Source organism: Pristiophorus japonicus, chromosome 10, assembly GCF_044704955.1.
Source record: "Pristiophorus japonicus isolate sPriJap1 chromosome 10, sPriJap1.hap1, whole genome shotgun sequence".
Taxonomy (NCBI): Eukaryota; Metazoa; Chordata; class Chondrichthyes; family Pristiophoridae; genus Pristiophorus; species Pristiophorus japonicus.
Window position 1 is genome coordinate 47,230,521 of NC_091986.1, and position 15,588 is coordinate 47,246,108.

The 15,588-nt window shown below is 48.7% G+C and overlaps 1 protein-coding gene across 2 annotated transcripts in view; it reads right to left on the reverse strand.

Annotated features, from left to right (window-relative positions):
• The window catches only part of LOC139274977 (basic helix-loop-helix domain-containing protein USF3), a 72,495-nt gene that overhangs the window by 33,884 nt on the left and 23,023 nt on the right, over positions 1 to 15,588 (reverse strand). The gene's annotated exons all lie outside the window — the stretch shown is intronic.

Here is a 15,588-nt window from a genome sequence, read left to right on the forward strand (position 1 = left end):
GATTGGGGGGGTGGGGGGAAAGGAGATTGGGGGGGTGGGGGAAAGGAGATTGGGGGGTGGGGGAAAGGAGATTGGGGGGGTGGGGGAAAGGAGATTGGGGGGGTGGGGGAAAGGAGATTGGGGGGGTGGGGGAAAGGAGATTGGGGGGGTGGGGAAAGGAGATTGGGGGGGTGGGGGAAAGGAGATTGGGGGGGTGGGGGAAAGGAGATTGGGGGGGTGGGGGGAAAGGAGATTGGGGGGGTGGGGAAAGGAGATTGGGGGGGGTGGGGGAAAGGAGATTGGGGGGGTGGGGGAAAGGAGATTGGGGGGGTGGGGGAAAGGAGATTGGGGGGGTGGGGGAAAGGAGATTGGGGGGGTGGGGGAAAGGAGATTGGGGGGGTGGGGGAAAGGAGATTGGGGGGGTGGGGGAAAGGAGATGGGGGGGGGGTGAGGGAAAGGAGATTGGGGGGGTGGGGGGAAAGGAGATGGGGTGGGGGAAAGGAGAAGGGGGGAGGGAGGCTGAATGGGCCAGGGCCGAGACTTCGGGCAGGGCCCTTCCCCAGCACCAGATTTACAGGTTGGTGGCGTTGGGTCGGGTCGGGGAGCTGGTGGGAGGGAGGTCGGTTCGGTTCGGGTTGGGGGGAGGGAGGGAGGGAGGGAGAGGGAGGTCAGGTCGGATCCAGTCCGGGGGGGGAGGGGGGAGAGGAGCAGGTGTCGGGTCCGGTCGGGGGCGTGGGGAGCGGGTGTCGGGTCCGGTCCGGAGGCGGGAAGCGGGAGTCGAGACGGGTCGGGGGGGGGGGGGGGGCGGGTGCAGGAGCTGGCCGTGGAAGGAGCCGTATTCACGCAGCCCCAGTGAGGCCATTCGGCCAGGGCTAGGGGCTGCGTGCTTCGGGCCCCTCCCACACAGTTCCAGGCGCCTGGAGCTACTGCATTTGCGCGCCCACTGTAGCGTGCATGTGCAGAGGTCCCGGCACTGTTTTCGGCGCAGGGACCTGGCTCCGCCCCCTACAGCTCCTGCTGCGCCGCGCCGAGTGCCAGAGACCTGCAGGGAGGTGGAGAATCTGGAGGGTTTTTTTAGGCGCACTTTATGGCTTGAAAAACGGGCGTCCAGGTCGGGACTGCGCCATTCTTGGTGCGGCTCGAAACTTGGGCCCATATTAGGGGATTTTAATTATCCAAATATTGATTGGGACAAATTTAGTGTGAAGGGTATAGAGGGTGCGGAATTCTTGAAATGCATTCAAGAGAACTATTTTAGTCAGTATGTAGCAAGCCCAACACGAGGGGGGCCGGTCTTGGATTTACTTTTGGGGAATGAAGCTGAGCAGGTTGAAGGGGTATTAGTGGGTGCCAGTGACCATAATTTAGTCAGATTCAAGTTGGTTTTGGATAAGGACAATAGGCCTGGAATAAAAGTTCCGAATTGGGGAAAAGCTAATTTTGCCAAGTTAAGGAGTTATTTGGCCATGGTGGACAGGAAACAGCTACTTGTGGGTAAATCAGTGTCGGAACAGTGGGAGGCATTTAAGGAGGAGATCCGGAAGGCTCAGGCCAAACATGTGCCCTTAAAGAAAAAGGTTGGGAAAAATAATTCTAGAGCCCCTGGATGTCGAAGGACTTACAGGGGAGGATTAAGAAAAAAACGGATGCTTATGTCATATATCAACGGCTAAATACTATAGAATCTTTAAAGGTATATAGAAAGTTAAGAGGTAAAATTAAAAAAGGATATTAGGAACACTAAGAGAGAGCATGAGAAATTATTGGCCAGTAAAATTAAGGAAAACCTTAAGATGTTCTATAAATATATTAAGAGTAAGAGGGTAACTAAAGAAAGGGTAGGGTGTATTAGAGACCATGGGCCCAAGTTTCGGCCTCAGTTGCTCCTGATTTTTTGGAGCAACTGGTGTAGAACGGAGTATCTTAGAAATTCAAATTCTCGGCTTAGTTTGCTCCAGTTCTAGTCAGTTCGAACAGTTTCACTTTGGAACAGAATTTTTTTTCAAAAGGGGGCGTGTCCGGCCACTTACGCCTGTTTTCAAAATTTCGGCAGTGAAAACTTACTCCAAACTAACTTAGAATGGAGTAAGTGAAGATTTTTAACGCTCGAAAAAACCTTGTCTACACTTTGGAAAATCAGGCGTAGGTTACAAATTAGGTGCAGGGAATCGGGGGGTGGGTTTAAAGGGAAGTTTACAAACATTAAACACTTCAATTTTACAAAAAGAGTCATCAATAATAAATTATAAATACATCAATAAATTAACCAACAAATCAATCAAAAAAATTAATAAAAAATAAATTTTTAAAAAATCAATAAATAAAACATTTTCTACTTACTGACTGCAGCACATGGAGTCCTCCAACAGCGTGCTGGGACGGCCCCACCCACCGCCCCCCCGCCCCCCCCGCGTGTGTCTCTGTTAGTGCCTCTATCTCACTGTCTGCCTGTGTGTGTCTCTCTCACTCTCTGTCTGTCAGTGACTGTGTTTCTGACAGCGAGGGGTGGAGGGCAGGGGGAGGATGGGGAGGGGGAGAGGGGGTGTAGTGGGGGAGAGAGGGTGGGGGGGGGAGAGAGGGTGGGGGGGGGAAGGGGGGGGGAAGAGGGGGTGGGGGGAGGAGGGTGACTAGGGAGGGAGGGGAGGGGGGGTGACAAGGGGGGGAGGGGTGAGAAGGGAGGGAGGGGTGAGAAGGGAGGGAGGGGTGAGAAGGGAGGGAGGGGTGAGAAGGGAGGGAGGGGTGAGAAGGGAGGGAGGGGTGAGAAGGGAGGGAGGGGTGAGAAGGGAGGGAGGGGTGAGAAGGGAGGGAGGGGTGAGAAGGGAGGGAGGGGTGAGAAGGGAGGGAGGGTGAGAAAGGAGGGAGGGGTGAGAAGGGAGGGAGGGGGGGTGAGAGGAGGGAGGGAGAGGAGGGGGGGAAGAGAAGGGAGGGAGGGAAAGGGGGGAGAGAAGGGGGGAAGAGAGAGAGAGAGAGAGAGAGAGGAGAGAAGGGAGAGAGAGAGAGAGAGAGAGAGAGAGAGAGAGAGAGAGAAAGAAAGGAGAGGGAGGCTGAACGGGCCGGGCCCAGCACTTCGAGCTTAGACTTACCGGATTGACAGGTAGGCGGCGTCGGGTCCGGGGTCCGGGGGTGGGGTCAGGAGTGCGGATCCGGGGGATGGCAGGTCGAGGCAGAGGGGAGGGGGGAGGGGGGAGGGGGGGGGTCGGTCGGTTGGGATGGGGCGGAGATCGGTCGGGGGAGGGAGATCGGTCGGGAGCGGAGGTCGGTCGGGGAGGGGAAGGTCGGGAGCGGGGGAAGCGCAGGTCGGGTCGGTGGGGGCGGTCTGGTGGGGGGGCTGTGGGAGCGGGAGTCAAGTCGGGTCGGGTCCGGTCCGGAGGAAGCAGGAGCTGGGCGTGGGAGGCAGCCTTATGCACGCAGCCCCAGTGAGGCCATTCGGCCAGGGCTAGGGGCTGCGTGCTTCGGGCCCCTCCCACACAGTTTTGGGCGCCTGGAGCTACTGCATATGCGCGCCCACTGTAGCGAGCATGTGCAGAGGTCCCGGCACTGTTTTCAGCGTAGGGACCTGGCTCCGCCCCCTACAGCTCAATCTGCGCCGAGCTGCAAACGACCTGCAGGGAGCCGGAGAATCTGGAAGTTTTTTTTAGGCGCACTTTGTGGCGCGAAAAACGGGCGTCCAGGTCGAGGCTGCGCCATTCTAGGCGCAGCCCGAAACTTGGGCCCCAAGAGGGCAATCTTTGTGTGGAGGCAGAAGATGTTGGGAGGGTTCTTAACGAATACTTTGCATCTGTTTTCACAAAGGAAAGGGGCAATGCAATACTGCTATCAAGGAGGAGTGTGATATTCTGGATGAAATAAATATAATGAGAGAGGAAGTGTTATGGGGTTTAGCAGCTTTGAAAGTAGATAAGTCCCCAGGGCCGGATGAAATGCATCCCAGGCTGTTGAACGAAGTAAAAGAGGAAATAGCAGAGGCCTCGACCATCATTTTCCAGTCCTCTTTGGATATGGGCATGATGCCGGAGGATTGGAGGACTGCTAATGTAGTACCCTTGTTTAAGAAGGGAGAAAGGGACAGGCCAAGTAATTACAATCCTGTCAGCCTAACCTCAGTGGTGGGAAAATTAATGGAAAAAAATCCTGAAAGACAGGATAAATCTGTATTTGGAAAGGCAAGGATTAATTAGGACAGTCAGCACGGATTTGTTAAGGGAAGATCGTGTCTGACTAACGTGATTGAATTTTTTGAGGAGGTAACCAAAAGGGTCGATGAGGGTAGTGCGTACGATGTAGTATATATGGACTTTAGCAAAGCTTTTGATAAGGTCCCACACGGTAGACTGGTCATGAAGGTTAAAGCCCATGGGATACAGGGCAAAGTGTCAAGCTGGATCCAAAATTGGCGTGGAGGAAGGAAGCAAAGGGTAATGATTGATGGATATTTTTGTGACTGGAAAGATGTTTCCAGTGGGGTTCCGCAGGGCTCAGTAGTGGGACCCTTGCTTTTTGTGATATATATCAACGATTTAGATTTTGAATATAGGGAGTTTGATTAAAAAGTCTGCAGATGACACTAAAATTGGCTGTGTGGTTGATAATGAAGAGGAAAGTCATGGGCTGCAGGAGGGTATCAATCTACTGGTCAGGTGGGCAGAGCAGTGGCAAATGGAATTTAATCAGAGAAGTGTGAGGTGATGTACTTTGGGAGGGTTAATAAGGAAAGGGTAAAAACATTAAGCGGTCGGCCATTTAATAGTGTTGTGGAAATGTATTTTTATCTAAGCTGATACCATTCAGTATTTGCGTGCCCTTTGCAATATATATATAACAAAATGGAGTCCTGGCCCTTCCAGAACTTTCTGCATTTTGGCAGTCAACTTGCATAAACAGCTAAACCTGGTTTGAGATGGCTGATGGCCATCAGACAGCTAGGAGACAAGTCATGCTGAGACAAGTACCCCCCCATGGTGCTCTCCTATTGTCTACACGACAAAAGTTCTATGTCACCCCACCCTTATCTTCTGGACTCAAACCACCAGCCATTATCTCTTGTAGAGACCTCATCCATTTGATGCAAACAGATAAACTGACTAGGAAACTGAACAATGCAAGACAGGTAATAACTCATTACCTCACTCTCATGGAGTAATGGCCAGCTGGCCAACTAATAACCCTGACAAAAGAAATATCTGGAAACCATGTCAGGACAAGGATGTAGTAATTAACTCTTTATCTGTATTCACTGACTACGAGACAGAGCCAATACACAGGGAGAGGCCATAACTTGGGTTTTACTGTATAAATATCTTGTGAAACTGTACCATTTCGTAGGTGTTCACTTAGCCCTTGACTGAGTGTGACCTGCCCCTTGCTAGCAAGTAAATTAAAGAAACTTCTGCCGGAGCTGTAAGTGTCGGAGTCCTTCTTTTCGGAGGTCGAGATTTCGACAGTGTAGATGAACAAAGGGACCTTGGAGTGCTTGTCCGCAGATCTCTAAGTAGCAGGCCAGGTGGATAAAGGTGGTTAAGAAGGCATACGGAATGCTTGCCTTTATTGACCAAGGCATAGAATAGCAGGGAGGTTGTGCTTAAATTGTATAATACTTTGGTTCGGCCACAGCTGGAATATTGCATGCAGTTCTGGTCGCCGTATTGCACTAGAGTGCAGAGGAGAATGGCGAATCTTAGTTATGAGGACAGATTGGATGGCTGGGTTTGTTCTCATTGGAACAGAGGAAGTTGAGAGGAGACCTCATTGAGGTGTACAAAATATTGAGGGGCCTGGACATAGTGGATAGTAAGGTTCTATTTCCATTGGTGGAGGGGTCTATAACGAGGGGGCATAGTTTTAAGGTGGTTGGTGGAAGGTTGAGAGGGGATTTGAGGAGGGGCTTCTTTACGCAGAGGGTTGTGGGGATCTGGAACTCGTTGCCTGGAAGAGTGGTGGATGCAGAATCCCTAACCACTTTTAAGAGATGGTTGGATGGGCACCTGAAGTGCAATAACCTGCAGGTTTACGGATCTTGAGCCGGTAATTGGGATTAGACTGGATGACCTTTTGTTGGACAGCGCAGATATAATGGTAAGTACTGCAGGGAATAGAATACGGCCAGGGTGATCTCCTGGACCAGTTTCAATCGCCTGGATGGGTCGGAGAGGAATTTTCCCAGATTCTTTCTCCCTAAATTGACCTGGGTTTTTAATCTGGTTTCTGCCTCTCCCAGGAGATCACATGGCTCCGGTTGGGGTGGAATGTAGAATGTTTTAGTATAAGGGGTGTCGCAGTTGTGGTGAGGCGGATTGGTTGGGCTGGGTGCTCTTTGCCTTTCCATCATTGTTCATAGGTTTATATGTAACCTTTAGGGCTGCTGACCAAAGGCCGCGCGGCTCTTTGTTAGCCAGTGCGGACATGATGGGCCGGAATTGCTTCCTTCTGCACTGTAAATTTCTATGTTTCAGTGCATGCGCATATTTTTTTCCCCCATTTTTTTCTTCTTCCCGTGCTTTTGGTCAGCTATCAGGGAGTACCCGCGCATGTGCAGTACACCCGGGGCTGAATCAGCCATTTTTAGATTACATTCACGATGGAAGGAGATGGGAATAGGTAGCGAGCCAGAACATAAGAAATAGGAGCAGTAGGCGGCCATTTGGCCCTTTGAGCCTGCTCCGCCATTTAATATCATGGCTGATCTGATCATGGACTCAGCTCCACTTCCCTGCCCGCTCCCCATAACCTTTTATTCCCTTATCGCTGAAAAATCTGTCTATCTCCACCTCAAATATATTGAATGACCCAGCCTGCTCAGCTCTCTGGGGCAGAGAATTCCAGAGATTTACAATCCTCAAAAGAAATTCCTCCTCATCTCAGTTTTAAATGGGCGGTTCCTTATTCTGAGACTATGTCCCCTAGTTTTAGTTTCCCCTATGAGTGGAAATATCCTCTCTGCATCCACCTTGTCGAGCCCCCTCATTATCTTATATGTTTCGATAAGATCACCTCTTATTCTCCTGAACTCCCATGAGTATCGGCCCAACCTACCCTCATAAGTCAACCCCCTCATCTCCAGAATCAACCTAGTGAACCTTCTCTGAACAGCCTCCAATGCAAGTATATCCTTTCTTAAATACGGAGACCAAAACTGTACTCAGTACTCCAGGTGTGGCCTCACCAATACCCTGTACAGTTGTAGCAGGACTTCTCTGCTTTTATACTCTATCCCCCTTGCAGTAAAGGCCAACATTCCATTTGCCTTCCTGATTCCTTGCTGTACCTGCATACTAACTTTTTGTGTTTCATGCACAAGGACCCCCAGATCCCTCTGTACTGCAGCACTTTGCAATTTTTCTCCATTTAAATTAGAATTTGCTTTGCTATTTTTACTGGCAAAGTGGATAATCTCACATTTTCCCACAGTATACTCCATCTGCCAAATTTTTGCCCACTCACTTAGCCTTTCTCTATCCCTTAGCAGATTTTTTTGCGTCCTCCTCACAATTTGCTTTCCCACCTATCTTTGTATCATCAGCAAACTTGGCTACATTGCACTCGGTCCCTTCATCCAAGTTATTAATATAGATTGTAAATAGTTGAGGCCCCAGCACCGATCCCTGCGGTACCCCACTAGTTACTGTTTGCCAACCGGAAACCATGCTGACTCTGCTTGATTGAATTATGCGTTTCCAAATGTCCTGCTACTGCTTCGTTAATAATGGACTCCAGCATTTTTCCAATGACAGATGTTAGGCTAACTGGTCTATAGTTTCCTGCTTTTTGTCTGCCTCCTTTTTTAAATAGGGGCGCTACATTTGCGGTTTTCCAATCCGCTGGGACCGCCCCAGAACCCAGGGAATTTTGGTAGATTACAACCAATGCATCCACTATCTCTGCAGCCACTTCTTTTAAGACCCTAGGATGTAAGCCTTCAGATCCAGGGGACTTGTCCGCCTTGAGTCGCATTATTTTACTGAGTACTACTTCATTAGTGATAGTGATTGTATCCTCCCCTCCCTATAGCCCCTTGATTATCCATTATTGGGATGTTTTTAGTGTCTTCTATCATGAAGACCAATACAAAATATTTGTTCAGCATCTCTGTTCTCCATTATTAATTCCCCAGTCTCATCCTCTAAGGGACCAACATTTACTTTAGCCACTCTTTTCCTTTTTATGTACCTGTAGAAACTCTTACTATCTTCCCTCTCTATTATTTTTTTTTAGTCATTCTTTGCGAGTTTTTAAAAGTTTCCCAATCCTCTGGCCTCCCACTAGTCTTGGCCACATTGTATGCCCTTGTTTTCAATTTGATACCATCTCTATTTCCTTCCTTAGCCATGGATGGTTATACCTTCTCTTAGTCTTTCCTTCTCATTGGGATATATTTTTGTTGAGAGTTATCAAATATCTCCTTAAATATCTGCTACTGCTCATCAATCGTCCCATACTTTAATCTATTTTCCCAGTCCACTTTAGCCAACTCTGTCTTCATACCTTTGTAGTCTCCTTTATTTAAGCTTCAGACACTGGGTAGCGATCCAACTTTCTCACCCTCCAACTGAATTTGAAATTCAACCATGTTATGGTCACTCATTCCTAGAGGATCCTTTACTAGGAGATCATTTATTAATCCTGTCTTATTGCACAGTACCAGATCTAAGATAGCCTGCTCCCTGGTTGGTTCTGCAACATACTGTTCAAGGAAACTATCCCGGATACACCTATGAACTCTTCCTCAATGCTACCCTGGCCAATTTGCTCTGTCCAATCTATATGAAGATTAAAATCGCCCATGATTATTGCCATTCCTTTTTTTTTAATAAGACTCCATTATTTCTTGATTTATACTCCATCCAACAGTATAGCTACTGTTAGGGGGGCTACAGACTACGCCCACCAGCGACTTTTTCCCCTTATTATTCCTTATCTCCATCCAAACTGATTCAACATCTTGATCTTCTGAACCAAAGTCGTTTCTCACGAATGCACTGATCTCATCCTTTATTAACAGTGCTACCCCACTTCCTTTACCTTTATGTCTGTCCTTCCGAATTGTCAAATACCCCTGAATATTTAGTTCCCAGTCCTGGTCACCTTGCAACCACGTCTCTGTAATGGCTATCAGATCATACCCATTTGTGTCTATTTGTACTGTGAACTCATCTATTTTGTTACGAATGCTATGTGCATTCAGATAAAGAGCTTTTAAATTTTTTTTTTTTTTAATTTTTTCTGCTTTGACCCCACTTTCTGATTCACCTTTATGTTTATACATTCTGACCCTTCCTGTCATGCTCTGGTTTTCATTTCCCCCACTGCTACCCTGCTCTATTGCCTTCACCTTATTCTTTGACTTTTTAAATTCGCTCACCTGAATCCTCCGCCCCACTAATTAGTTTAAAGCCCTCTCTACACAGCCCTAGTTATTTGATTGGCCAGGACACTAGTCTCAGCACGGTCTAAGTGGAGTCCGTCTGAATGGACCAGCTCCCTCTTACCCCAGTACTGGTGCCAGTGTCCCATGAATCAAAACCTATTTCTCCCACACCAGTCTTTGAGCCACGTGTTTAACTCTCTGATCTTATTTACTCTGTGCAAATTTGTTCATGGCTCAGGTAGTAATCCAGAATAAAGTAATGTGATTCAGTACTGTAGACGTGAGTAAGTCTGACCTTAGTCTCTTTATTCTAACTCCAGAGTGTTGGTACAGCATGGGAGGCCTGCTTATATACAGTGCTCCTTGGGACTCCAAAAGGTACACCCTCTGGTGGCAGTAGAATGCTGGTTACATAGGGTTGCATACATAACATCATTCCCTCCAAAAGTCAATAGTACACTTATTTACAGGGCGAGACGATTTGGCGCTTTTCGCTCCCTAGTCGATCGTCTCGGTACAAATGCAGGTGCAAGTGAGTTGGTTGGTTCTTCGCTGGGCTGCTGCGCAGCTGGCCTTGCTGGGCTGCTGGGGATGATGAGTTCAGCTTCGTGGTCAACCGTGATGTCGGTTGCCACTTGTGTGTGTGTCGGAGGGTCGAAATTTGATGGTGTCCTCTTCAGGTTGCTCGTGGCTGTCTGTGAATCGCAGTTTGGTTTGGTCAAATGCTTTCTGCAAGTTAGTCCATTTGCGAGTTTGACCTGAAACATCCTACTCCCTTCTTTGGCTATGACAGTACCAGCAAGCCATTTGGGACCATGTCCATAGTCAAGTAAAATACAGGGTCATTGACTTCAATATCGCGTGACAAATTTGCGCGATCATGGTACATGCTTTGTTGATGCCGCCGGCCCTCGACGTGATCATGGAGATCAGGGCGAACGAGAGAGAGTCTTGTTTTGAGCGCCCCTTTCATGAGCAGCTCGGCTGGGGGAACCCCGGTGAGCGAGTGGGGCCTGGTGCGGTAGCTGAGCAGGACTCGGGACAGGCAGGTCTGCAGAGAGCCTTCCAACACGCGTTTCAAGCTTTGCTTGATGGTTTGGACTGTCCATTCTGCCTGGCCGTTGGATGCGGGCTTGAACGTGGCAGATGTGATGCGTTTACATTGCGGGTCATGAATTCCTTGAATTCAGCACTGGTGAAGCATGGCCCATTGTCGCTGACAAGGACATCAGGCAGGCCGCGCGTGGTAAACATGGCTCGTAGGTTTTCGATGGTGGCAGTGGACGTGCTTACAGACATTATTACACACTCAATCCATTTTGAATAAGCATTCACAACAACCAAGAGCATTTTGCCTAGAAACGGACCAGCGAAGTCAACGTGGATCCTAGACCACGGTTTGGAGGGCCACAAACTTAGCAGTACCTCTCTGGGTGCATTGCTCAGTTGAGAGCAAGTGTTGCATTGGCGTACGCAAGACTCCAAATCTGAGCCGATGCCGGGCCACCACACATGGGATCTGGCTATAGCTTTCATCATTACTATGCCTGGGTGGGTACTGTGTCGGTCACGTATGAACGTTTCCCTGCCTTTCTTGGGCAAAACCACACGATTACCCCACAAAAAACAGTCCGACTGTATGGACATTTCGTCTTTACGCTTCTGGAACGGCTTGATCTCTTTCTGCATCTCCGCTGGGCATGGAGCACACAGTTTTTTTTTTACAAGGGACAGTAAAGGATCCTGGCTGGTCCAGGTCCTGATCTGGCGGGCTGTAACGGGTGACTTTTCGTTTTCAAATGCATCCATCACCAAGAGCAAGTCTGCAGGCTGTGCCATTTCCACCTCGGTGGTGGGCAATGGTAGCCGACTGAGAGCATCAGCACAGTTCTCTGTGCCTGGCCTGTGGCGAATTACATAGTTATATGCAGACAGCATGAGCGCCCATCTTTGGATGCGAGCAGAGACATTGGTATTGATACCTCTGCTCTCTGAGAATAGCGATATGAGTGGCTTGTGGTTAGTTTCTAACTCGAACTTAAGCCCAAACAGATACTGGTGCATTTTTTTTACCCCATAAACGCATGCCAGAGCTTCTTTTTCAATCTTGCTGTAGGCCCTTTCGGCCTTGGACAAGCTCCTGGACGCATAAGCAACCGGTTGCAATGTTCCCGATTCGTTTGCTTGTTGTAACACACACCCGACCCCGTACGAAGACGCATCATAAGCTAGCACTAAACGTTTACAAGGATCATACAGGACAAGCAGTTTGTTGGAACATAACAGATTTCGGGCTTGCTCAAAAGCTGTCTCGTGATTTCCCCCATACACAGTCATCTCTCTTGCATAGCAACACGTGTAGAGGTACTAGCAAGGTGCTTAACCTGGATAGGAAATTACCAAAATAATTGAGGAGTCCCAGGAACAACCGCAGCTCCGTCACGTTCTGTGGTCTCGGCGCATTCTTGATGGCCTTGATGGTATTGGCGTCAGTAGGTCTGATGCCATCTGCTGCGATTCTTCTCCCAAAGAACTCGACCTCTGGTGCCAGGAAAACACACTTCGAGCGTTTCAACCCGAGTCCCACACGATCTAGCCAACTTAGAATCTCTTCCAGGTTCTGCAAGTGTTCGATGGTGTCCCGACCTGTGACTAGTATGTCATCCTGGAAAACCACGGTGCACAGAACCAACTTTAGCAGAATCGCCATGTTCCTTTGAAAAATAGCCGCAGCTGATCGAATCCCAAACGGGCGTCGATTGTAGATGAACAGACCTTTGTGCATGTTGATGCAGGTGAGGCCGTTCAAAGATTCTGCCAGCTCCTGCATCATGTAGGCCGAGGTCAGGTCCAATTTGGTGAACGTCTTTCCTCCTGCCAGCGTCGCCAGTAGGTCGTCTGCCTTGGGTAGCGAGTACTGGTCCTGCAGCGAAAATCGATTAATCGTTACTTTGTAGTCCCAGCAAATTCTGACCATGCCACTGCCCTTGAGAACCGGAACAATCGGACTGGCCCACTCGTTGAACTCCACCGGCGCGATGATGCCCTCACATTGCAGCCTGCCTAGCTCGATTGCGACTTTCTCTCGCATCATATATGGCACCGCCCGTGCCTTGTGGTGGATGGGTCGTGTACCGGGAATCAAGTGGATCTGCACCTTCGCTCCAGAGAAGCTTCCAATGCCTGGCTCAAACTACAACGGAAATTTGTTCAGAACCTGGGCACGAGGTGTCGTCGACAGACGAAAGCGCTCAGATGTCGTCCCAGTTCCAGCGGATTTTTCCCAGCCAACTTCTGCCGAACAGTGTGTGGCCATCTCCTGGTACTATCCATAGTGGTAGTTCGTGCACCGCTCCATCATAGGAGTCTTTTACTGCTGTGCTGCCAATTACAGGGATCAGCTCTTCAGTGAAAGTTCTCAGCTTGGTGTGAATGGGGCTCAGCTTGGGCCTGTGTGCCTTGTTGCACCACAGCCTGTCACAGGCCTTTTTGCTCATGGTGGACTGACTCGCATCCGTGTCCAAATCAATGGATACTGGAATTCAGTTCAGTTCAACTTTTAACATGATCGGTAGTCATTTCGTGGTGAAGGTCTGTACCCCGTAAACTTCTGCCTCGTCAGTTTGAGTCTCTAGTTCAGTTTAATCTGCAATTGATCGGTCTTCCTCTGAAACGTGGTGGTTTGCTGGGTTTGCATTTCGTCTGCACATTCGCTGGAGGTGACCCATTGTTCCACAGCCTTTGCATGCATAGTGTTTGAAGTGGCATTGATGGGTTCGATGATCACCTCCGCAGCACCAACAAGGTATTAATTGCCTCGCATTAACGGCTGATGGCGGACTCAGTCATCTGAGGTCATGCAGCTGCAGGCGTGTACGTTCTGCCATATGCATTCCTGCCTGAAAATGACGTTACCTTGTGTATAGTACTTGCCAAAACATCTTTATGCTGCAAAATTTGTTTGGTGTTATCGCTGGTGGACATAAATGCCTTGGCTATCGTTATGGCTTTGCTCAGGTTCGGTGTTTCAACAGTAAATAGTTTGCGAAGGATAACCTCATGGCCAATGCCAAGCACAAAAAAGTCTCTTAGCATTTGCTCCAGGAATCCATCAAATTTGCAATGTCCTGCAAGGCGTCTTAGTTCGGCGATATAGCTCGCCACTTCCTGGCCTTCAGACCGTTGAAATGTGTAAAATCGATACCTTGCCATCAGAACGCTCTCCTTCGGATTTAGGTGCTCCCGGACCAGTGTACACAGTTTTTCATATGATTTTGTTGTTTTGTTTCACCGGAGCAAGAAGATTCTTCATGAGGCCATAGGTTGTTGCCCCGCAGACGGTGAGGAGGATCGCCCTTCGTTTGGCAGCGTTCACACTCCCTTTCAGCTCATTGGCCACGAAGAGTTGTTCCACGAAGGCCTCCCAATCATCCCCGCCTAAGAATTTCTCCAGGATACCAACAGTTTTCTGCATTTTCGCGTGATAGTTTGTTATCTCGTCGCCAGTTGTTATGTCCAGAATAAAGTAATGTGATTGAGTACTGTATACGTGAGTAAGTGTGACCTTAGTCTCTTTATTCTAACTCCAGAGTGTTGGTACAGCATGGGAGGCCTGCTTATATACAAGTGCTCCCAAGGGATGCTGGGATCCCTTGGGACTCCAACAGGTACGCCCTCTGGTGGCTGTAGAATGCTGGTTACATAAGGTTGCATACATAACAATTACCTTTGTGGTTCTGCTTTTTAATTTGGCCCCTAGCTGCTCATAATCCCTCAGCAGAACCTCTTTGTCCTACCTATGTCGTTGGTACCCATGAGGACCACGACAACTGGATCTTCCCCCTCCCACTCCAAGTTCCTCTCCAGCCCAGAGGAGATGTCCCTAACCCTGGCACCGGGTAGGTAACACAGCCTTCGGGACTCATACTCTCAGCTGCAGAGAACAGTATCAATCCACCTAATGATACTGTCCTCTACCATTACAAGATTTCTTTTTACTCCCCCCACTTGAACGGTTCCCTTTGGTGCTGTGGTCAGTTTGCTCATCCTCCCTGCAGTCCCTGCTCTCGTCCACACAGGGAGTAAGAGCCTCGAACCTGTTGGACAAGAGCAAGGGCTAAGGCTCCTCCATCACTTCATCCCGAGTCCCCACATCTTCCTCACTCGTAGTCACATCCTCCTGTGCCTGACCACGGATCGAATTTGAATTCATTAATCTAATTGGTGTAATTAGCTCCTGGATCGCGGCGTCCAGGCAATTCTCCCCCTCCCTGATGTGTCATACTGTCTGCAGCTCGTATTCCAGCTCATCAATACGGAGCCGAAGTTCCTCGAGCTGCAGGCACTTGCTACAGATGTGGTCGCCGTGGGCCTCAACGGCGTCCACCAGCTTCCACATGTTGCAGCAGTAACACATCATTTGCATGCCATCTCTAATGTATTTAATTAATTAGATTTAGTTTTTAAGTTATTAAACCCGGCCCCTAATTTCAGGCCCTTAATTTAAAGCAAGAAGAGAGAAAAACACTCACCAATCACATCCCTACCTTCCTGTGACGTTGAATGTAGTCGCCCTGTTCTTCTTTGTCGCCCTCTCTTACATAGAAACATAAAAAATAGGTGCAGGAGTAGGCCATCCGGCCCTTCGAGCCTGCACCACTATTCAATAAGATCATGGCTGATCATTCCTTCAGTACCCTCGTTCCTGCTTTCTCTCCATACCCCTTGATCCCTTTAGCCTCAAGGATCATATCTAACTATATCCAATGATCTGGCATCAACAACTCTTTGCAGTAGGGAATTCTACAGGTTAACAACTCTCTGAGTGAAGAAGTTCCTCCTCATCTAGTCCTAAATGGCTTACACCTTATCCTTAAACTATGTCCCCTTGTTCTGGACTTCCCCAACATCAGGAACATTCTTCCCGCATCTAACCTGTGTTGTTCTTGCCCTTTTCAGTAGAGGCAGGGTGGAGGAAGGAGATGCTGTCAAAATAATACTGTAGATCATACATACTGCAGCCACATAAAAGCAGCACCATTCATTTTGAAGTGCTGTGATATTAGGGCATTTCTGTTTGCAGCAGTTGAAGCTTTATGGAATGTTACACTTGAATTGTGGGCAGGATGCCATTTAGATGTTACACTTCAATAATCTAATACAATAGGTATATCGTCTCCACGTGTTAAAGCACCATCCATATACTAACACCATTAACTCGCAGTTACAGTGCATCATTTTTACACGAT